The 24,926-nt window shown below is 45.1% G+C and overlaps 1 protein-coding gene across 10 annotated transcripts in view; it reads right to left on the bottom strand.

Moving 5' to 3' along the window:
• The window catches only part of Nmnat3 (nicotinamide nucleotide adenylyltransferase 3), a 117,405-nt gene that overhangs the window by 37,961 nt on the left and 54,518 nt on the right, over positions 1–24,926 (bottom strand). The window lies entirely within an intron of this gene.

Below are 24,926 nucleotides of genomic sequence, written 5' to 3'. Positions count from 1 at the left end.
ATATACTAGAACGCGAGCCCGTCTCTGCTTTTCTGATGCACTGTGCTGATAAAGGGGATGACGTCTGGGCAAGGGGTAGCTAAGCTTGCCGGGGCTAAGAAGGACTTGCTACTGCTGGTCTGTCAGAATGGGGTCCTTTCACGGTGCTACTTTGGGGGGAATGTGATAGAGGAAAGGCCTCTTTGGAACTGACCTGAAAAATGTGACCATCTTTGCCAGCGAGGCTGGGCTTTAATAAAACATTATTGCTACTTAAAACACTGGCAGCCTCACAAACCAGGGAGCAGAGACTTAATGGCATTCCAAACTAAAGACCGCATTATTTCCACGGAGAATGCCTTGGCGCGCTTATCAGCATTTTATTAAGATGCACCACACCAGTCTTAATCAAAACTGCACATATCAAAACAATTGAGATAAAGGGTGGACAATGTCAGGGTGTGGCTGGCTGGGAGCTCTGCAATCCCTTTTCTGTTTCACAGGTTTAGTTCTGTGCTCAGTAGGAACAGAGAAAGAAGAGGTCCCTGAGCTCTGGACAACTGGCCCTGCCCACACCGGCTCTCTCTTCTCCCTCATTTCTCTTTCTTTGGCTGTACTGGTCGAAAGCATCCTGGAAACAAGGCCTTGAAAGGGAAATATCTAAGACATATCAACAGTAACTGTTGCAGATGCTTTGGGGAGTTGAGGAAACATTGGAAGAGAGCTGGAGGATAGCAGGTTCTTTTAAAAAAAAACCCAGGATTTCAACCAAAGGGATAAGCCTGCTTTTAAAAGGAGATTATTGTGATTAAACCTAGCTTCCAAGAGGCCCGGAAAGCATGCTCTCTCTACCTGAGGATGCTGAAGCTATGGGGCCACTGAGTACTCTTTAAAAAATTTTTCCTTATCAGATTCCAAGCACATTTAACACTCTTTGTATTTTTTTTTTCTTCAGCCAGAGAGTCTTTATCCCTTTGCAGCCTGGTGCTCTTGCAAATCAGCAGTTCTCATTCCTTTCCGAGGCCAGGCGTACCTGGGCTGTGGAGGCCTGGGGTACAGGAAAAAGCAGATCCAGGTAGCCTCCAGCCCTAAAGTGGAGTCTGCAGCTTCAGGTGTGTGCAGTGCCCTCCCTCCTCGGTGCCCTCGGTGCTCACAGCTCTCCCATCTGCTCTTGATCTCTCTTTGTCTGTGCAGTGTCTTCCTTTCAACAAGCAAACCTCTTCCCACACACTCTAAAGCCCTCCAGAACCTTTCTATGCAGAGCGCACCAGTGGGTGGTTTCTTTTTCATTCACTGCCAAATGTCCTGCTTTCTTTGTGTGCACCTTTGTAACGATCTGGGAGAGTAAACAAGAAAGCAGCCATATTTCCTGGGGTCTAAACTTTTCTTCCCCGCCTGTCTACAAGGGATTAAGACTTAAAAAAAAAGTATGTTGTTATTTGGCCTGTGTGCTCACGCCAGGGCACTGGTATTGAGGTCAGAGGATAAAGCTCACGAGTCCATTCTCTCCTCTAATTCTCTTCCGGGAATTAAACTCTGGTCATCAAGTTTGGTGGCAGGCACCTTTACCTGCTGAGCCATCTCTTTAGCCCTTTTAATATATATTTTTCTTTTCCATAGAGAGGATTTTTGGTCTGCTCTTCATACCCACCTCTGCAATCGTTTACAGGCACTTGGCATTGGCTGGATGACAGTGCTTCTGCTTGTATGAGTTGTTACAAAGCCCCTGGTGGTGGTGGCTGCTTGCACGGGTCCGATATGTGCACAGGCTATTAGAACCTATTCATTTGCATGGATGCCTTTGTGTGTGCGAGCTCCCCCTCCCATCTCTCCCCCTGTTGTGTACATCTCTGTCTGATAAACCTAGTGTTTGTCTTTTAAGAATGCCACAAACGCCCAGCAGTTCTGTTGCTCTACCCAGACAAGACACTGATGGCCTTGAGCTCCAGGGGCTCACATGCTCCCAGAGGCTCTCAAATCCAGAGGCCTTGAGAACCAGTAGCCTATGGCTCCAAGCTTCTAAAGCCGGAGGCTCATTGTTCTAGGGGCTCAAGGTAGATGTCAGGACACCCAGCCGCCAAAATTACAGCCCTAGAGCTTTGACTGGGACCTTTGACATCCGTCAGCTCTCTTGAATTCATCCAGGTACCAGCGCTTGAAGCCCTTATAGCATTGCCTTGGGAGAGCCCATCCTTTTCCACAATTTCAGTCTCTCTAGTGTCTTGCATTTGCTATCCATTGTAGCCTTAGTGTCTTCCAGATCCTGCTGTGGGTTGGGAGCTCTTTGGCTGCCTTAGTGCTATAGTGTGGAGCTTCGAGTATCACGGTTCTAACCTGTGGGAGCTCTCTACAGCACTAGGCTTTGGATAACGGGGCCCGTACTTCTAAGCACCTCTAGGTTGACAGCTTAAGGGAAAGTCCTACCAGTTGTCATTCCAGGGGCCATATGGCTACTCCCCCAGTCCTGTTTACTTGACAAAAAAAATAAAGGGTGCTTATAGTAAAGGTTTAGAAAAATGTGTGTGTGTGTGTGTGTGTGTGTGTGTGTGTGTGTGTGTGTGTTAGCAGTATTTAACAGTGCCAAACTCCTAGGTAAACACAAGAGGTAGGAGTTAGGTCTTTCTGTATCAAAAGTGGATCTCTCTAAATTAGTTTCATTTACTTACTTATTTTGAGATGCGTCTCATGTAGTCCAGGCTGGCTTTGATTTTACTATTTAGCCTGCACTGGGGTTCAAACTTCCTGTCTTCCTGTCTCTACCCACTATGTGCTGGGAATATAGGTGCGTGCCAGTGGTTTTTTAAGCACTTAGAAAATTCGAGGCTCTTGTGGCTTCTCAGAAGCTGACTACCCTCTTCTTCTTGGGGGCCTCGGGTCTGGAAAGCCGGTGTGAAGGTTCTGTAGGGACGGGCTGCCAGCAGGCACTTCTGACTAGGTGTATGGCCCTTCATCTTACTGGGAAGTAGGTCAAATCTGCCTTGAATGCCTCTGTTTGATGGAACCCATGCAAAGCGGCTCTTCTCCTTACAACCAGATAACCCGGCAGGTGAGGAATCTGCCATTTCATCTGTTCCCAACGGTCAGACTTCCTACAAAACTCAGGAAATTATGTCACCGGAATCCCTTCCTTCACTTATACAACGAGATTAAATGATACCACACCTTTCAAAAGCCTTGGTGTAGCAATCAAATGCATTAGGATAGGGAACAGAAACCAGGCTGTGGGCAGACACGGTGGGTGGCACACAGGAAATACCACTGAATCTCAAAATTTTAACCCCGCCTCCTTTTCTCACCACAAGCACTATTTCCTCTCAGACATTCATAAATATGGAGACAGCCCTCATGGGCCTGGAGGGAGGCTCATGAGCCCTCAGCCTCAGGGAGGTAGCCGGCCACGGGATGGTCAGTGCTGGCACATGGGCTAGCCTCTGGATTTCAGAAGAGGCTCAGAGAAAGGTAGCCTGGCTTTTGTGGAGACTGGACAGATAAGTGGGCCACCCTCAGTGAGGATGGCGACATAGGGAAGGGAAGCCTTGCTAATCAAATCAATTCTTTCTGTTTTAATTGTATTGAAAGGAGACTTTTAAAAAAAATTCCAGGAACGAATGAAGCTTGCTGACTCCGTGACTCTGCACGAGTCTCCTTGCCTGTTTCTCGATACATTTTCAATTTACCTTCATGGTAATTTACACTTAAGGAAACTATCCAAGATTTGCCAAGGGATTCAATAAAATAGGTCATGGAGTTAAATGCTGTGTCGGAACACGGGGCTCAATTTTATGGATAAAATTTAAACTGCTTAGCTCCCCCCCCTGCCCCGCCTTCATGTTAAGACTAATAATTACCCAGTGTACAGAAGCCAGGGCACCACTTTCCTAATTCTTTAAGCACATCTGGAAGGGTGGTGGACTCTGCCCTCAAGGTTAACACATTGAATTAGGGAAGAGACCTGAGTGACCCAGGAGTCAACCTCTCAGCACCTGAAACCAGGCAGCAACAAAATCCTGGAACGGGATTCTGCTGAAGACAGACTCTGGGGAGAACGATCAGAGGAGGCAAGGTAATTCTGGCACCGACATCAGCTCCTCAGAGGCCTGCAAAGGGCCACCATCGCACCTTTGTTGAGCACCCAAGCTGCTCTCTGGGCAGTGGGCTTTAGCAGTTTCACTTTTCCCTGGTGAGAAGGGAATCAGGTGGAGAGACGCATACCTTCTTTTCAGCCACCCAGGGCTATGTTAGTCACCCAGGCAGGGGCTCCAAAGTAAACAAGGACCACTTTGTATAATGCTCAGATTAGCAATTTTATGAGTGCAGGATAAAGGGAACTGGGTTTTCGGGTAGTAAATGCTTTCTTGAGTTAATGTGATTTCACTGTTGAGGTTTGTTTCCAATAATACCTTTGAATTTACATGCCTAATATAGACCTCGGCCAATTCTGCTTATGTGCATTTAGGATGCTCCTTCCACTCGTAATATATGACATAATTTAAACTCACCTAAAGCAGGCATTCCCACAAACACTTAAGACAACAGCTCCCTGTGGAGAGATTTTTTTTTAAGTTGTATTTTTCCTCTCATTTTAAATGCAGTCTATTGTGTTTCTCTCTGTGTTCTGTGTATTGCTTAATAGGGACCAGTGCCTCCTCCAAGGAAGGTGTTCAGTGAGGGAACGTGCTGGGCAAACACCAGAGTAGACAGCGTGAGACCAGATTTGACTGTAGACAGCAGATCTCCTGAGAGCCCTAAACACGTGGGTGTGGACAGTAACTCCAGGAAGGTGACAGGAGTCCCTGGATTTCCTTAGCTCTTTTAGCTTTCATGGACCGTTGTGCTGAATGAGCATTCAGAGGACTAATGAACACTACACTAACTACATGGACGGATTGCATCACGGGCCCGCCTGCTTCTGTTTGGATGCATTACTTAAGAGACAAAAAGAAATTCTTACTCCCCCCTTAAATCTATGTGTTTGAGGGGGACAGGAGGTTAGGAGCATGCCCAAGCCACAGCACATATCTAGAGGTTGAAGGAAAACCTCAGGTCAAAGAAAAACTTCATCTTATGCCCTGCTGGAGACCAGGTCTCTGCTGTTTGCCCACGCACAGGCCAGGCTGGATGGACGGCAAGCTCCTAGGGGTTTTTCTGTCTCTACTTCCCAACTCAATATTGAAATGCGGAAATCACAGGCATAGGCTACTACGTTGGCTTTCCATGGGTGCTGGAGACTTGAACTCCTCCACTTATAATGACAAGGGTTGTCCAATGAGTCATGCCCCTAGCCCAGGTCATTATTTTATAACCGTGGATGTATATAAGATCATTTGGAGGAGTTTGCACAGAACACACATATCCCAGCTCTGTTATCCAGATTTAAATGCTGATTTATAGTCTGGGAAACACCGTGCACTCGATCACCAAAGTATCTGCCATCATCAACCCACGATCAGCATCCTTGGCCAACACCACGATCCTCACTATAACTATTGCACCGGCAGCATTACTGGCATCACGCTATGGCTAACAAGATCACGGCTAACACCATGACTATAGCACTCACTGCTACTACTCCACGTCCTCCCATGCAAGCCAATAACAACGTGACACTCTTGTACCATTCACAGTGTCAGTACAATGTGTACTACACTGTGACCGGCGAGCCACATCACAGATTTCTTGAGCTTATTCTACTCAAACCTCTTTTGCCCAAGAAAATTTCACATGACCTTGGGTACCTAGCTTTATCACCAGACATACAGACATGATAATAAATCATACAGGAAATTACCACAAGACAGTTATTTGGTATAGATTTAATTTTACCATTAAGCGAGGTTGAGAACGAGTTTTACATACTAATGAGCTAGAAACTACTTATTTGTTTTTATGTGAATAATTAAATCTTGACTGAATAATACTTGATTCTCCAGGACACAACATCTTTAACATTTTTCACAGTTGATCACAATATTTTGATTTGATGAATCGTCAATGCTGAGAATGCTGCTTCATATAGAAACACATACACTAGCAGCATGTTCAAGGCCATTTCAGATACTATTAGACGTTGCTTCCTAGCTGATCTCAAATCAGAATCCACTAAGTGTTTTTTAAGTTTTTAAAGCTTAAATTTTACTTTATGTGTATGGGTGTGTTGCTTGCATGTGTGTCTGTGTACTCTGTGAGTGCAGTACCTGTGGAGGCCAGAAGAGGGCGTCAGATTCCCTGGAACTGGTGTTATAGATTGTTGTTAGCCACCATCTGGGACTTGAACCCAGGAACTCTGGAAGAGCGGCAAGTGCTCTAATGCTAAACCATCTCTCCATCTCCTGAATGATTCCTTTTGAAGATGAAATTCAACTCAACAACTTGAACAGCAATTTTTAAGAACCTACTTTTTTTTACATTTATGTGTGTGCACTACATTATGTATGGATGGATGTTTGTATGTATGTATGTATGTGTGTATGTATGTATGTGGATGCATGTGTAGAGTCAGAGGACAACTTTCGGAAGTAAACTCTCTCCTTTGATCATATGGGTTCTGAGGACTGAACTCAGGCCTACTGGTTTGACAGCAAGAACTTTTATCACTGAGTCATTTTGAAGGTCCTCACACAGGAATTTTGAAAATCAACCATCTAACACAGCACAATCCAAAGACGGAATGACTTCGCACACCTTGTGAAATGGTGGCAGGACAATATTGAGCCATTGTTTTTCACTTTGCTACGAGGTTACTGGGGATCAAACTCCAGCCCTACTGCTTCTGAGGCAAACGCTTTCCTGACGGAGCCATCCCCCCAGCCCTACCGTTACTATCTTATTAATCCTTCTGGGACCTTTGGAAGAGGTGTTACTATCCTGCCTATTCTCCTCATGGGCAAGTCATCACACAGACAGTTTAATTATCCCAGCACTACCGAGATGATCAATTGCTGGACTCGGAGCTGAATCCACGTGATCTTAACAGAAATGCTGTACCACACTGCTGCAGTGTATAAGCACCAGCTAAGCACCAGGTGTATACACATACTCCCCGCGTGCTATGAGCTTAGGGATGTTCTGGCAGACCACCGACCTATGGGATTTCCAAATATGCTGACTTGTGGGCATAGCCCTTCTTATTTTCTCAAAGGGGAAAAGGGATGCAGGGCACCTAGAATAGGACCATGGAGAGATAGATGATTATGTGCGGATGAATCCCTATTACTTCGTGGTACTTTGCAAGGCAATGTCAGCCCACTTGCTCTTACCTCATGGCACAGCCTGTGTTGATATCTAGATGGGTGTCAAGAAAGAACACCTCAGGGTCAAGGAGCTATAAGCATTTCAATTAACAATACCAAGAACCTCTTAGATTAAGATTCATAGGAGCTTGCATCCCTAAAATAGGGTAGGGGTGAAGGAGTCAGAGAGGGGAGAAAGAAAGTGAGAAGAGGAGGGAAGAGGGATGGGGAGGGGGAGAAGGGTGGGGGGTGGAAAAAGGGGCAGAAGGAGAGGAGAGAAAAGCCAACCTTGTGGGATTATTTTGCATATTTAAAGGGTAAAAAATATTTTGAAAAATGTAAGAAACGATTCCCCCTATTGTTATTGCTGTTCTGTTGGTTTCGTGTAATAAAATGACTTATTTTACTCTAATACATTTCCTGAAATATCTAGAAGACTCCAATGTAATTCGTATCCCTTGCAACCCTACTTAAGCAATGTCTAATTTATGCTTAATAAAGCTGCAAAGATAGTAAGTGTAATGAGTTCTCATGTCGTTCTCACTCAGGTACTGCTAATTTTAATATTTTCAATAACCGAGTTGCAGATTTCCTAAAGCAGAAAATTAACCAGAACTCAGCACTATCTACCCATGATTCCCACCTCCCATGATCCCTGTCTCTGGTTGGGATCCAGCTGCGCATGCGCACTAGTCCTGTATCCTTAGTCTCCTTCAATTGGCTTCCAGGCTTCCAAAATCTAGACTCTAGAAAGGTTCTGGCAAGTTACTGTTTGGGGCATCTCTGCGCTGATATTTTCTCGTTCTGTTAAGCTTACATACTTTAGGCAGGCATTCCTGAGAAGCAAGGGTAGAACCCTTCTCAGTACGCCCCATCTGAGGGCTCCGGATGCCGACATGTCTTGCTTCTGGGCTTATTAACCTTGATACCTAGTTAAGCTGGTCTCTGCCATATCCCAGCAGTGATGTGACCATTTTCTCCTATAAGTTCTTGTAGAAAAACACTGTGAGACTATGCAAGTGCCCTATTTCCTATTGTGCCTTCCGTTACTAATTTTAGCATCCACTCATGACTCTGGTCCATGACAATCATTACTGTGATGTTTTGTGAGGGGCAGATTTCTTTTTCCAACTTTCATTCCATAGTACTAATTATACTTCTACTGTAAGAAGACACCTGTCCTTTTGCTTGCATTTTTTTATTCCTGTATTTTTATCAACATGGACTCTATTCTATGACAGTGTAAGCTGGTATCCTTATGAAGTTTGTTTCTTGAACTATCCTAGATGAGCCTAGTAGAAACGCCTGTGGGCTGGCTCTGGGTCTTCTGGCATGCGCTCAGCATTTATTCAGCCCTTGTGTTCTGGAGCCCTAAGATGTCCAGGCTTAGCTCGTCATGTCCTCACTCTGGCCTCCTCCCTGCCCCTCTTCCCTTTCTTTGTGGTACCAGGCGTGAACTCAGAGCCTTAGGCAAGTGAAGCAAACATCTGCCACTGCTGTGCCACCCCAGCCCCCTTTACTTTTTAAGACAGCTCTCACTCAGTTGCTCAGGCTGGCCTTGAACTTCTGATCCCCCTGCTTCAGTTATCTCAGTAGCCCTAGCCAGCAGGCTTGGGAGCAATTCAAAAATTCCAAGGTGCCCCTTTGTCCTTTACTGAAGAATGGCATTTAGAAGCCAAGGGGCCTAGCTGCATTCACTGCTATTGAAGTTTTGTTGTTTCTAGACTTGGGTTGTTCTCTCTCTCGCTCTCTCCTTCTCAATCCCCTCTGTATCACCCCGCCCGCCCCCTGTGTGTATGTGTAGCTAGATTGGCTCGATAGTGACCTCCACAAGTGGGACCCTCCTGTCTCTGCCTCTTCAGCACTGGCGTTACCGCTTTACTGGTGTATATTTCTGCATTTGACTTTTTATTAGGTCCTAGGGATTAAAGTCAGGTCCTCATGCTTGTGTGTCAAGAATGTTACCAACTGAGTTGTCTCGCCACACACACACACACACACACACACACACACACACACACACACACACACCGTCGTTTCCCTGCTCCAGCTCCTCCTTGTCCCTCTTCCCTTTCTTTGAGCACACGTCAGAAGACCCAAATCCAACCCTCAGGCATTACTATAAGGCTCATCTAGGATAGTTACTGTAATACATTTGTATATTATTGTATGTATATTTGTATTCCTATCTATCCACAAGAACACAAGTTCCATCCCTCTCTATGGCTATTCATCATGTGTGTGTGCACGTACATGTGTGGGATTGTTGAACTATGTGTTAATATGGAAACCTCCAATTCCAAGTCAGCCCTGGAGTCCATGATAGACTCCCTAACTCTACTGGAGTGCCTTTCTCCAATCCTCTTAGCCATCATCAGGTACTTCCCTGTATGACCCTAGTATCTGCATACAGACATTGTGCCCAGCCACTCCCTGTAGGGAGCAGAATGAACCTGTGCACAACAATTCTGAGCCTTGCAAGAGCCATCCTGGTGCCGTTTTCAAGGAGCCAAGGCTAGGTTCTTCCTTTCTCTTCCGCTGGGCAGCTATCTATCATTATCTATCTATCTATCTATCTATCTATCTATCTATCTATCTATCTATCTATCTATCTATTCATTTGTAACACAGCGAGGCTCATTTGATTCTGTTTGTATTTCATCTTGAGTTCTCCCAGGGCATCCTGGTAGACTTTAAATATGTGTCTAGCCTTTCTGGCATGCGATTCCGTGTTCTGATGGTCAGAGCTGTGAGCACAGCACCCAGAGCGGAGTCTCTGCTCATCCTCCCTACTCCCTCCACCCAACCCCCAACCACCCAATCTCATTAGTTTATAAAATCTATTCTTAAATGATTTTGTCCTATACAATTTATTTTCCCTATAATTATCAGGAACTCATAAATTTCCCCAAGGTCTAACTCTGTCCTGACAACCTCATCTTTACGAATATTTATACAGAAACATCTATTCAGTTCATTTTAATTAATGCCCTTTGTGCTGTTGGGAATTCTGCCTCCCCGACTGTCTGCTCTGATGTTCCCCTGGTTTTGCTGAATGTTCTTTTTCCGAGTTGTTGTGATGGTCTGCTTAGCAAAGATGCCAAATGCTGGCCCCTGACTCTGAGTGTTGGTCACTTCCTATCTGGAAGGCAGAGATGGTTACCGGCCCTGGCACGTCAAGCCCAGAGCTCTCTCCTTTGGGATCTCAGAGTTTGGCCTGATGGACTGGTTCAGAAGCAGCTCTAGTTCTGGATCCTGATACCTGAGTTTTGCTAAACACTTACAAGCCTCAGCTCCCTTATCTGCAAAACAAGATCATTAACATTTAACCTCTGAAAGGCACTGGCAGAGAGGGGAGTGACCGGAAGACACTCAATGTGGTCTTACTGTTTCTTGTGCATTCCTTGTTAAACCTTTGGAGATGATTATGGACTCGCATGTTTTAAAGAACAGAGTGATCTCATGTACCCATTACTTTCAATGGCAACAATCTACAGTATTACATGCTACAATATTTCAAACAGGATCTGATTCTCTATTTCAAACAGACTGACATAATCCAGTGACCTTCCTCAGACATCTCCTGTTTTACATACACTCATTCAAGGGCATGTGCATAACAGGTGTGAGTGTGGGATAGTTTTGCTGAGATTATCTCATTATGGTTTCCATGTAACCACCAATAAAGGCACAAACACTCCCATTACTGCAAGGACAAGACCCTCGTCTCGGGTTGCTTGCTAATTACAATGCCCACTCCCCTGTCTCCAGGCCCCTGCCCCTCATCCCCGGCAGCCATTAATCTGTTCTTATATACTCTTCTCACCCCAAGAGTGTTATGTAAGTGTGATCACATAACACGTGACCTTTTGGGAATGGCATTTTTGACTCAGTCCTATTCCCTGGAGATTCAACCAAGGTGCTGGGCATACAGTTCATCTTTTACAGTGCAGAATTCTGTGCTGTGAATATAGCCACTGCTTGAAGGGCAGCTGGGTGGTTTCTGGGTTTTGGCTGCATGAGCAGAGCTGTACTGAACACTTGTGTACCAGTTTTTATGCAAACATCTTTCCATTCCTCTTGGGAAAATGCTCCAAAGTACAACTGCTGGTTCATGTGGCAGCTCCATGTCTACTCCGTAAGAAGCTGTCACACTCCTGTGGGATGATGTCACAGGTGAGGCAAGTACAAGAGAGAATGAGGTCTGTCATTGGACGAGAAGGAAGGATGGGCGGGAGAAAAGTTTGAAGGAAGAGTAGGAGATGGGAACGGACAGAGAGAGAGCCGGGAGACAATATGGAGGCTGACGTCAAGATTGCACACCGTACCTTTACAGGTTGTTATGAGTGTTCTTAAGGGATGCATGTGTACAGGGCTTTGTATGTTTAGGTGGGCAATTATGTCTTATCAACTGGATCAGAGGTTATTGTGTTGTGCGTTCTTTCTTGTGCAGATTTAGGTGTAAAGGAGTGTGGGGCGGCTGGTCTGGACCGCCACAGAGTTGGGATGTGTGTTTCCGGCATGGAAACCTGCCTTGGGAACTAGATAGGTAGAGAGATTGCTGCCAGGCTCAGAGAGAGGCCTTCAGCAGTGTGATATGGGATGGAGCAAATCAGGTGAGACGCTTTGCTGACTGGGAATTAAGATATCCAGCAGATATCTTGGGGCACTGCGGTTCAGGACCTAGAGGGGATAAAAAGACTGCCCATTTTATAATATTATGACAGCACACCCTCTCTGGAGTACTGGGCCATGCTACTCTCCTGCCATAGTTAGGAAGGATCCAGATTCCCTGCACTCCTCCTGATCTGCTGATGCCAAGAGCTTGCTTTTAGCTGTTTCAGAAGGTGTGAAGTGATGCTGTTTGTGGTGCTACGGCTGCATTCTCTCACAGGCAAATGCTAGCTGTCTTTCCACATGCTATTTACAAGCTGCAGATGCTCCACAGTGAGATGTCTCATCATGTCTTTGCCCCTTTCCTGGGTGGGCTGACTGCTTTGATGGCTGAGTTTGGAGTGTTCCTCATCTATCCCAGACACTGGCATCCTGTTGCATGTGGCTTACATTAACTCTTTTTGGGGGATAAGGAAGTACACTGTTGTGTCTTAGTTTTGTCTTTGTTTGGGAGAAAGGAAGAGATGATGAGAGGGCAGGAGAAGGGACTTGGGGCGTCTTAGTTAATGAATAATGGGATGCCCATTTTATAGCACGGGACAGAAGAGGTCACATGCAGGGTTCCATGAAGAGCTGAGGGCAGGGAGCACACAGGCCGGTGCGGGGTGCTGCTTGTAGAGCAGCCTGGATCGGCAGAGTCTGTCGCTGTGCCTGCCACAGAAACTGCCTCCTCGTAGATACGGTTAGGATTTGATTCCCTTAAGTCACATCTCAAGGAAGAAACAGAAGAACAAGGAAAATGCCGATGTCTTATTAAATCAGAGAAACATCTCCTTTTGAAAGAGTGTAACACACACACCCTCAAATCCTCGAAGCCTCGGGGAAAAAATTATCTTGGTTCAAAACAATTGCTAGAGTAATTCAACATTCTTAAACCCATCTTCTCTAGAAAATTCTTTTAAATTAGAAATGCGAAGGCAAAGGCTTTTTTTTCCCCCTTCCTCTTCAGACCAAGCTGGAATGCTGCCCATGAATATATATTAAAATCACTCTGTTTGATTAAAACATGTCCGTGTGAGCCCCAGATTAAAGTAACATGCTGGGCTTATACAGTATTTACTTATGCTCTCACGGTATCTCCAAAAACCCAGAAGACCCAGAGCTGGGGCTGTCAGTGGCTTAAATGGAATTATTACAGCTTAATTTCCCTGTTATCTCAGATTGTACTGCACTGCCTTATCACGATGCATTTAACTCTCTCCATATGCACTGCGCAACCAGAGAATTAAAATGAACACCGCAGGGCACGCAAAGGCTGTGCATCACACCGGACTCCGATCAGACAGTTTTACTTAACATGGATAACGGGAAGCACAGATGATGTTATAATAAATAGGCCTCCGTTTAAAATGCAAGTCACTGTGAGGAAAAACCAGGAGCCATAAAATACCTTTCCCCTCCTCAAGGTTGTCCAAAGGGGAGCAAAAAAGGACAAGCCTCTGGGCTGGGCTGTTATCTTTACGATGCAATTTAATCCGGGATGCCACAGGCACGTGGGGCAGGATCGTTAGGAAATAACATCATAAAGTATCAAGAAAGGACTAAGAGAAAACGGAAGATACTGTTCTGTGGCTTCCCTCTCCTCCATGCATAGATATGAGAAGATTATGCTAACCCTTCTGGTCATGGCCGGCCCTGGGCTGGGGCTTATATACAATGCAACAACAGAGGTCAGATATGCACTGGATATAAAGTGTGAGCCTCTCACTGACGCCTTAAAATAAATAATCCTGGTCAGGTTCAGAGATGCATTGCCATGGACAACTAAGGAAACAGGACTCTGGCTGGAGTAGACTGCTCAGGGTCATGTGGCTGCTCAAAGGCCTTAACACCAAGGTTGACTGTAGCCAGTGGCCTTTTCTGTGACACATGGTCACAGGGAGGGGTGTGATATCTGCCCTGGATTCTACCGCCTGGATTCACATTTTGTCCTGTGAGTTGGGACATCTAAGGGAAATCAGAACTTTTGGGAGCTGGAGGCGATCAAGCTGAGCTCTGCTAGGCAGCAATCCAGGGCTGAAAGGATTCATGTGCATGGCAGAGATTCTGTTCAGTGAGTAAAAGGCTCTCCCTGGGTCCCCTCACCTAATGCCTGTTCTTACTTGGCACTCTGGACTCTAAAATTAGCTTGTGATCACTTCCTGTTCTCCTTTGTAGACTTAAGACTCTACCCTGACCAGATGTGTTCCTGGAATTCCACACCTGGAGACCTCAACAATAACCTGTCTGCAGCCTCTGTCTGCAGCATGGAAGGGTATGCAAATGACACTGGTCTTGGGGACAGAGAGCTGAAGGCAGGCTGCAGTGCCCCACAGTACCTTCTTTATGCCTCAGTTTCCCTATCATAGAGTCACAGGTAGTGACCCTACCTAAGCATCTTTGGAAACATACTCCTCCTCATCATGACCCATGTAATACCATCCCGGGCAATTCTGTTATCTATCTCTTGATCCAGTCCCAGTTTCCTCTGTGGCCCATGATTCAAACACTCCTCAGATGCAGAAGCAGATTTGTAAGCTTTGTAAGGTGCAGCTGTGCTTAGAGCATTGCCTGGGGAATGTCTACCACCTTCTCCACAGTCACCTCTAAGAGTCTGTACTCCTCGGCCTGGATCAGTTCTCTCTGCCACAGTCACCTCTAAGAGTCTGTACTCCTCGGCCTGGATCAGTTCTCTCTGCCTCAGTCCTCCCACACTCCCTTCCGTCCTCACAACACATTTCCTTGTCCTTATAGATCCTGCCATAATCCACAAAACCATGGCTGTACATGGGTCTCAGACTCGGACATGTGTCTCCTCGCCCCTAATCGGACCACTAGGTAGTCTATTTCCAAGTCTGCACACAAGAGCTACCTTGGACCCCCACTTCCTCATCTCTAAAAGTCCTTCCTCAACATCTGGAAACCTAAGACCTCGTCACACCTGGACCTCCAGAGCTTTGGCCGTTCCTGAGCCACTATTTACCACTTCTGTCAGGCCCGTGCTTCTGCCTCTGAATGCTCAACCTGTCCTGACCCTACCTCTCACCAGCCATGTGCTCTGTCTGTCTTTACTCTTGATCTTCCCAGGATTCCAAGATCACTCCTTCTAAGGATACTCCCAGCAAGACTCGAAGCAAAGTGTCTTACCATCCCACCCCCTCTCTACCACGCCACATTAGCACACTTCTGCCCTGGCTGACCTGTTATCCTCTTTGCTCTGAAGTTGCCCCAGAATGGCCACCTAGAAGAGCCACCTCCCAGGGTGGCTGAGAAAAGTCTTCATTTGGGACTTGCCACTCTGTCCTAGAGTGCATTAGAGGTTCAGGTTCATATGGTCTCACACACATATCCAATATCTTCCTTCTTCGCAGGCCTCACTCTCAGGACTGAGCTGCCCCCCTTGAAGATAGTACAGTAGCCTCTCTCTCCTGCTCCAACTACCACTTCCTAATACCCAGCTTGTCTCTGCCCATCCACTCCAGGTTTTCCAGAGCTGCAGTGTCATCTCCTGCAGTGACAGGGATCTTACTAGAGAGAGGCTGAAAGCCTGGGACTGACACTGAGCTCAGAGGCACAGTGGCTGGTGCAGCCGGGTCCCAGGGGTAGGGGCTTGTGCCACAGATGGTTCTCATCTGTGATGAGATTTGGAAATGAAAGCTTAGGCCAGCAAACACCCCAACCTTCTTCTGTTAGGCCTTAGCCCCCAAAGGCCCCAAACGGTAACACCAGTTGGGGACCAAGCTCTCAAATATATGAGTCTATGAGGGGCCATTTATAGTTAAACCAGGACAACTATGTTATAAACACTGCCTCGGCTGTCTCCTACCGGCTTCCTGGCATCCTTTGTTCAGTGTGTAGGCTCACATGTCCAACAGAGAAAAAAAAGAGAGGTTGATGAGGAGTTGATTCTCCTCTCACAGCCTGAAGAGCCTCATTGTCATCTGCTGCAGGGTCTTTACACATCTAACTCCCAGGTTGAAAGTGTCCTTGCACCTCTAGTCCCCAACCAGCCAGCCTCACATCTAACAAACTAAATAATGCTTACAGTCCTACTCCAGCTTAGTCACTTACAACCTTAGAAACAACCTCCCTGGATGCTCTGTATGCCAAATCACCACCATACAGTTCACAGTAATAGCTATCAGAATGTCCCCTTAGTGACATATGCCATGTTGATAGTTTTTACTTCTAGATTTGATTTCTGTCTGTCCCTACCATGAGGATTGCTCCTGTGTGTCCTTCAGTCTAGCATAGCACCCAGTGCAGTCAGTCAGGAAAGGGTTTGTTAGGTGAACAGAGGAAGCATGGCACGGTGGTTATGGGGAGAGAGGGGAAACTGGCTCTACCACTGGCTAAATGTGTGACTTCGATAAAGATATTCTCTCTCCCTGAGCTTTTGCCCAAGCTTCCTCATCTGGAAAATCAGTAACGTCACTTCATAGGTGTGTGTTCAAGAGTGAATGAGTTTGCTCAGGGCACCTAGGACTTCCAGAGTGTGGGAAGTAATGATACAAATGTAGTTAAAGACAAAAAATGAACAGGTGTTAGCTCACTGCTACAGGCATGTCTTAATTAAGCTGACAGGATGTGATGCTAAAAAGGAAATACAAGTGGACTGTTGTTGAAACATAGGCCAATGCCTAAGCATATTGATCAGAAAACACTAAACCATCTAAATAGCAGAAAACAACATTTAAATTTAATTCAGCCTCCATTTGTAAGTTTGTGACTGCATGTTGGGAAACAACCACTTACCACTGGGAATGCATCCAACATCTTCAGAGAAATGCAGGCTCGAATGCTTAATAGATTCAGCGAATGCTTTAGGTGTGTCTGAAGCTATTGACTAGCCGTGTGTTTGGCTGAATAATTTCTTTTGAAATCAGAAAGCAAGCATAACAGAACCCAAATAAACTTTTAAGAACCGCCGACATCCCACTATGCAAATTCGTCCACGAAGCCTTTCCTTTGAGAGTCCCTGTGGAGCCTCAGAGCACATGGTGCAAAGCCAGCAAGTGCTGGTGACTGAAGGCACGGGCAATCCATGGGCACTTCTCAGTCTTCTGGCCCATAATTTATTCCCTAACAGCCTTCCAGGTTAAGGATCTGGCATGCTGGGTGTGGCACTGACCCACTGAGAGGAGCTCTGGTGGGGGATGATTGGTCACACAAATCCACCAGTGTTTCCACTTCCATCCATTATACTGACCCCATCACTGGGAGATGCAGTATCATAGGGCCAATGGGCAAATACTTTTGACATACTAGAGCACTTCTGTCCATTTTCAAGGTTGTGTTATTTAGGAAAGAGAAAAAGGAAGAAATAGGTAAAGGAAGATGGGTTCCAACTGGTAGAAGGTTATTGGCTGAGAAAGGGGAAGAGGTTCAAAATAAAAATGGTGGAGAGCTACAGCAGGAGAGTCCAGCATCCACTGAAAGGTAGTAAACAAAGGGTGTCAGGCTGTTTAATTCAATTTCTATGTACGAGTACCACATAGAACCTTGAGTTGGTTTGGGTGAATTCACCAACAGAAGGGAGATTTTGTTTTCATTATGAAAAAGGAAAAAGTCAGCTGGGGGGTCCAGATTTTCACTCAGCCTTAAGGGCAATCTGTTTTGGATGGAGAGAAAATGCATCATTTAAATGCTTGTTCCTGGAGACACGGGGTTGGATCGAGGTTGGTGCACACATCCGGCCGTGGGAGGTGGTAGCAGGCATCCGGGACTGTGGTTAGTTGGAGATGATGCCTGACTGGGGAAGGGAAATTCCCAGAGCACCACCCCATGATGGCAACGCAGACCCTCTCTATGTCTGCGCCTCCCACACCCAGTCAGCTGCATTTCCCATGAGCGGGGCGCGATTCTCCCATGTCCAGGTTTTATCCATCCTGAGCCTCTCCTTCCCCCACCAACCGAGCCCTGCACTCAGTCTTCTATCTGGATTCCGTCCTCTTGCCAGTTAGGCTGCGCACCACTGCCTGGCAGCAGGTGCAGTCTTGCCAACCCTGTCTGCAGCACACGCCTGGTCTGGAGAAGATGCAGTGTCTATGGGATGCTGAAAAAAACGCACAGAGTCATTCCCGGGACAGGTAGAAGAGTCCAGTGCATGCTTGCAAAAATGAAAGCTTTTCAAAGAAGGGCTGAGAATAAAGGCAAGGCAGCAGCCAAGGAGGCATCTACCCTTTATCTACCAAGAGACACAAATCAAATCTAATGTGTAATACAGCCATAGGACCAACTGTCTGTGCATTTGGTGGTTACAGTGACCTTTGGAGATAGGAGAGCTCTCTGAAACCTCACCAGGCCGTGCGAAGCCTTCCCACCAGGCAGAAGGAGACCCTGCAGGCACACGGCAGGTAGGTACTTGCAGTGTCCATGTGTTTAGGTGGAGCTGATTGACAAGTGGCTCATTCAATAGAGGAGAACAAGCTTTGCCCTGGAGCCTCATGGCACAGCATCCTGAAAGCCAGAGACCTTTCTGATGAGTCATGGTTGGCAGGAAAGGTACTCAGCGGCCAGGTCCTATGGACAGACACATGTTTATGGCACACTTCCAATCCTGGAGCCTGGGTAGAAGTGAGAGTGTCTCATGTTCCCTTTTAAGGTATGAAAGGAATACTGAGCTATGGCTGTGTACATGTCTTTCTATGCAATGAAGGGCACCTTTTATTTTATGTAAGTCATAGCTCTTTTTGAGAAAAATAATTCTGTGGTAACCTCTACTATCCAACTGGGTTTAAATTTCTCCACGAATACCACTTTATAGTTGATTTGTTTGAATCAGGATTCAAACTAGGTCTATACACAATATTTCATTTATGTCTTTGGGCCTCTGCTGAATTATACAGTTCCTATTCCTCTTTCTTTTTATTTATTTGTTAAAGACATTGGGCCATTGGTCCTAAAGAACTTATGGAATTTTATATAGAACTGAGCCAACTCTGTGGACTCAACCTTTTAAAGTTTGGTAAGTGAGTGAGTGAGTGTATGAGTGTATGAGTGTGTGTGTGTGTGTGTGTGTGTGTGTGTGTGTGTGTGTTGCAAAGATAGGAATGTGCAGGTGTGCACACTCATGTATGTGCATGTCAAGGCCAGAGCAGGATTTTGGGAATCTTCATCATCCTCTGTCTTATGGCCTTGAGACAGAGTGAACTCGCTCACTGTTTTTGTTAGTCTAGCTGGCCAGTAAGCTCCCATGATCCATCTCCTCCCCAGAATGCTGGATTGTGTTGTAGGCATGTGTGGCCGTGCACAGCTTTTTACACGTGTGCTAGGGATTTGAACATGGGTTGTTATACTTGCACAGCAAGTGTTCTTACCTACTGAGTCATCTCCCCAATCCTGTTCGGTAATTTGATTTACATATAACTGACATACAATAAATTATTTAAGAAGTATAATTTGAGATGTGTGTGTGTGTGTGTGTGTGTGTGTGTGTGTGCATGTCTGACTTTACACAGGTGCCATGGATCTGAGGCAAGATCCTAATGTTACACCAACACCCTACTTCCTGAGCTACTTCTAGCCCCCAATTTGATACCAGATGCACACGCACACAGGCATGCACACATGTATATCCTTGAACACAGGAACATATCTTTACTTATGTCTTGCCTTAGGCCTCTCCCTTGCCCCTGAGCTCCTACTGTACTTGCTATCACTGTAAATTGACTTGTGTTTTCCAGAATTTTCTGGAAATGGGATATAAAATGTGCTCCTTTGGAGCTGACTTCATTCACTCAGCACAATTGGTTTTGAGATTCATCTCTGTTATTGGTTTGTTCTGTTTCCTGATGAGTACACTCACAATCTGCTCATAGATTCACAGGCTGGCATGTTTAATAACTCAAGCTGCTCTGAGATTCATGCACAGATGCACAGATCTAGGCACACGGACATAGTAGGTAGACATTTAACTTTTAGGAAACTGCAAGGCCACTAAAAGCAGCCATTGCCCCATTTACCTTCCTCAGCGTGGGCGATGAGAATGTTCCTGTCCTGTCCTCACAGGTGTCACCCTGCTCCTAACTGAACATCCTCTCAGCACCTTTCATGTGATAATATGTGCCGTCCACCTATCTGTTGGGTGACGCCTGCTACTGTTCTTTTAATCTCTGAGTCCAGAGGTCCTTGTACATTCTGGATCCCAGTGTTATCAAATCTGAAACCTGAAGATCTCCTCTGGCTTTGTGATTTGTCCTCTCTCTCTCTTTTAACTGAGTCTCTCGGGAGCGTCTGCCAGTTTTGATTAACTCTAACTGACCACTGTTTTTCATTATGAATCACGCTTTGGGTGTTTTATGTAAGAAAGCTTTACCCCAAGTCACAAAGATGGTTTCCTATGCCTGCTCCTAAGAATTCTGTAGGTTTGGGCTTTTATATTAAGGCTTATGATCTATTTGAATTAGAGTACGCTCTGATCTATGAATTAAATACATTTTGTATATGGATAACCTATTATTTTAGCACCATTTATGGAAAAAAAACTTCCTTGCCTACCATGTTGTCTTTTGTACTTTCACAAAGATCAGCTGTCTACATAATGGGGTCAGCTCTGGCCCCTTGGTTCCATTGATCTGTTTATCTGCAGCAGCACGGTACTGTCACAAGCTTGATAATTATCTCTAAAGACAGATAATGACAATCTTCTAAAACTGTATTTCTCTTCATTGTTACTCTCCTGGCAATTCTATCTCTGTATAAATATTAGGATCAGCTTCCTGCTACTGAAAACCTATTGTAATTAGGATGAATCTGTGGGACAATTTGGAGAGGTTTTCCTGAGAAAGTAGATGGTAGAGGGGTATGGGGGACGGGCTGAGCATATCATGTGATTTGTATTAAAATGTCCTTAAAAAACCTATTAATAAAGCCAATAAAATAAATTTTAATAAGAGTCTTCCAACTCATGGACAAAGTTATATACATTTTATGTATGTATAGTCTTAGTTAAGGTTTCTATGGCTGTAAAGAGACACCATGACCAAAGTAACTCTTACAAACAAAAGCATTTAATTGGAGCTGACCTACAGTTTCAGAGGTTTAGTCCATTATTGTCACGGAGGGGAACATGGTGACTTGCAGGCAGGTGTGGTGCTAGAGAAGCTGAGAGTTCTATGTATGGATCGGCAGGCAGCAGGAAGAAAATGGGACAAGCTAGGCCTGGCTTGAGCTTCTGAGCCTTCAAAGCCACCACCAGTGACACAATCCCTCCAATAGTGCCACACCTACTCCAACAAGGCCACAGCCTCTAATTGAGCCAGTCCCTAAGTAGCCCATTTTCATTTAAACTACCACGTATATTATACATAATACATAATATAGAGTATATAATACATAATATGTAACATGTAATATATATTATACATGATGAAAAACAAGACTATAAAGCTCTGACATGACATTATGAGACAACCTCCAAAGATGCTATGAGTTCATTTCCCATTGGACATTTACTGCTGGGCACGCAGCCCACCCTTAAGAGTAGTTTGTTTCCCTAGTGAGTCTCCCCTGGGGAAAGCCAACGTCCCAGTTATGAGTGGTTATCAACTGGAGATGGCCCTGGGTTAGGGATGGAGGCACATGTCTACTTCTTTCAGCTCTAGATCCCATCTGGTACAGACCCGTGGAGGCCCTGTACATGTTGCCTTAGTCTCCATGAGTTCATATCGATCCAGTAGATTAGAAGGCCTCGTTTCCTTGGTGTCCTCCGTCCCCTCTGGCCCTTACACTCTTCCCACTTCCTCTTCTGCAGGGTTCTCTGAGCCCTGACGGGAGGGATTTTGAAGGAGAACCATTTAGACTGAGTCTTACAAGGTCTTTCACTCCTGCACATGGTCTGGCCCTGGGTCTCAGTACTCTGGAACTGAGGTTATGTTTGTAATTATGGAAAGACTTTCTTATCCCTGGTAATATTCTTCCCTCTGAAATTTCTGTCCTCTGATATGACAGCAACTCCAGCTTCTCTTTAATTGGTGTTCGTGTGAGACAATTTTCAATTCCTTTCCCCTGAACATATCTATATTTTTACATGTAAGATGTGATTTTTTTACACATAATTCTTTCTTATTTGCAATTTTGCTTTCTATTTCAGTTATCCATGGTCAACTATTCTATGGAAATATTAAATGAAAGTCTCCAGAAAGGGCCCACACATATTAAATAACTTTTATTACAGTGTACTGGTATAGAGTCATTCCATTTTACTAGCCACTGCTGTTAATATCTTCCTTTGCCTAATGTATAAATTCGGCTTCATTATAAGTATGTAGGAAGAAATGCAGTTCATCAAGCCTGATGAGATCGTCAGTATTAGGCATCCACTGGGAGTCTTGGGATCCATCCCCCTGCAGACGAGGAGGCAGCTCAACTGTGGAGAGCTCTGCATTGCTTATTTTACTGGATGTGATAACCAATAAACCAGGTGCCGCCAGTCTATATTTAAGGTGATTATCGATATCATTAGGTTTTGGTGTCCCATCTTACTTGTTCTCTGTCTGTCCCACATGTTTCTATCCCCTCTTTCTTCTTTTGAATTAACTGAGTATATCCTAGTGCTAAATCATTTCCTTTGTCTGCTTGTTAGCCACAGGTGCCTGCCCTGAAGTTTTGGGGCTTAGGGCAGGAACAATGGCTCAAGCTACAACGTGCTTGTCTTCAAGCATTAGGACCTGAGTTTAATCCTCAGACCCCATACAATACAACTGGGCATGCATCTTAGTTAGGGTTCTCTTTTGGTGAAGAGATACCACATCCACGGCAACTCTTATAAAGGATAACATTTAATTGGGGCTGGCTTACAGTTCTAGAGGTTCAGTCCATTATTGCCATGGTGGGATGCAGGGCAGCCTGCAGGCAGGCATGGTGCTGGAGAAGGAGCTGAGAGCTCTACTTCTTGATCCCCCACTAGGAGGAGACTGTGCATCACAGTGGGAGTAGCTTGAGCATCTAAGTCCTCAAAACCCACCTCCACAGTTTCTAGTTAAGTACGTCTCCCAACAAGACCACACCTCCTAATGATGCCACTGCTCCCTATGGGCTAAGCATTCAAACAGGAGTCTATGGGAGTCACACCCACCCGAAACATCACAGCCTGGTTTTATGTGGCTGTAATCATAGTGCTCAGGTGGTAAAGACAGGCAAAACCCTGAGGTTCATCAAGCAGTGTAGCCAAGCTGCTTGCCACGTTCCAGGTCGGTGACGCAGCCCATCTCAAAAAGGTGGAGAGCATCCAAGGAACACGACCCGAGGCTGTCCTTTTACCTTCACAGATGTATGCATGTGCATCTGTACACACACACACACACACACACACACACACACACACACACACACACACACACTGAGGTTTAAATGCTTATCATTAATATCATGACTATCTTAAGTAAACATAAATTGTTTCACAGGCAGAAAATACTTGCATTCTGCCCCTCTAGACCAGTGTATTAATGTTGTCCCAAGGTAGGGTATTGTAGGCTGGGATCCTACAATATTGAATTTCCACTTAAACTGTCAACCTCCTTTTAAAGACATTTAAATGTCAAAAGTTTCCATCTTGCCCCATCTTTGTCATATGTGCCCTGTGTGGTCCACTCTGCAGTCCCTCAGGGAAACCCCTACTCCTGGCTGTTACTCTCCTACCCAGGGGAATTTAGGAGCATGACTTCTGAAGTGCAGGTTTGCTGGTGATGAGTCCCCCCATCTCTGCAACTGTCTTTATTTTGGTTTTATCTTCGAAGGGTATTTCTGCTGGCTATGGAGTTGGCTACAGAACTCTGGACTGAAGGGCCTTTCTTACTCTTCTTTAAGGAAATCATTTTACTGAATTCTCCCGGTAAATTTGCTACAGGGCATTGGCTGTCTTCCTCAGTTCTGGTCTTTTGTGGCTGCTTTTAAGATTTTTGTCTTCCTTCTGGTTTTGAGAAATCTGAGGATCGCACCCCTTGGGCTGTTTCCCTCCTGCCTGTTAAGCTTGGCTTTTCTGGGCTCCTTGGACCTGTGGGCTGTTTCCATCAAATCTGGACACATTTCAGCCTTGACTTCTGCAAACATCTTTCCTCCTCTCTTTGTGATTTTGCCCTTTGAGATTCCAACAACAGGCATGTAACACTTCTTGAAGTTATTACACTGATCATGGTTACTCCTGCTTTAGAATTATTTTCTCTCTCTCTGTATTTTCTTTTGGTTGGTCCCTCGCGTATCTGCCCTCTGCCTTGTCTTTTCTGTGATGTTTGATATTACTGTAGTAACATCAAATATACTATATCCACATATATGCACATATCATCAATATACTATATCCACACATATGCACATATCATCAATATACTATATCCGGACATATGCACATATAACTATAATACTAGCAGGTGTGTTTTCACCTCCCACATTTCCCTCCAACCCTAGGAGTTTGATTTGGGCCTTTTAATGTTTTCTGTGCTTTTATTTAAACACTGACCTTATGGCACATAAGCATTGATTACCGTTATCTCTTTGTTAATTCTAACATCTGCTTTAGCTTTTGCTGCTTCTGGTTTGGTTTCAATGAGTGATTTATCTCCTTCTGTGATTATAGCTGTTGGTTCTATACTTTTTGGGAACAGAATACTGAGCTTCTCTTTAGTGGCTGATGGGATCACTTCCGGAACACAAGGGTCTGTTCCCTCTCTAATCTGCTAGCACCGGGCTCTGCCAGTCTTAAACCTTTGCCAGCCTCATAGGCCGAGACTACTGACCCCTGCAACTGATGTTTACTGGGAGGCAGCTAACAGCCCAGTGACAGGTGGTGGCGAGCCTGGGGCTCTGCTGCAGCCACAGGTGCTGCCCTCATGATACAATGTAACCTGGCTATGTTCTCCTCTTCTTGTGTGTACTGGCATTATTTCTAGTGATCTGCGGGACCTACCTTCATGTTTACTGGGCATTTACATTTTTTGATATATTGCCTACTAATGTCCAATGAGCAATTTTAACTGCATTGCTTGTATTTCGAAAAAAAAAATTCCTTTATAAAAACCATTTATTTACTATGAATCTATTTTCATGATCATTTGTTCAGTTATAAAA

This window comes from Rattus norvegicus, chromosome 8 (genome assembly GCF_036323735.1).
Source record: "Rattus norvegicus strain BN/NHsdMcwi chromosome 8, GRCr8, whole genome shotgun sequence".
NCBI lineage: Eukaryota > Metazoa > Chordata > Mammalia > Rodentia > Muridae > Rattus > Rattus norvegicus.
This window is presented reverse-complemented; position numbering and strand designations above follow the sequence as displayed.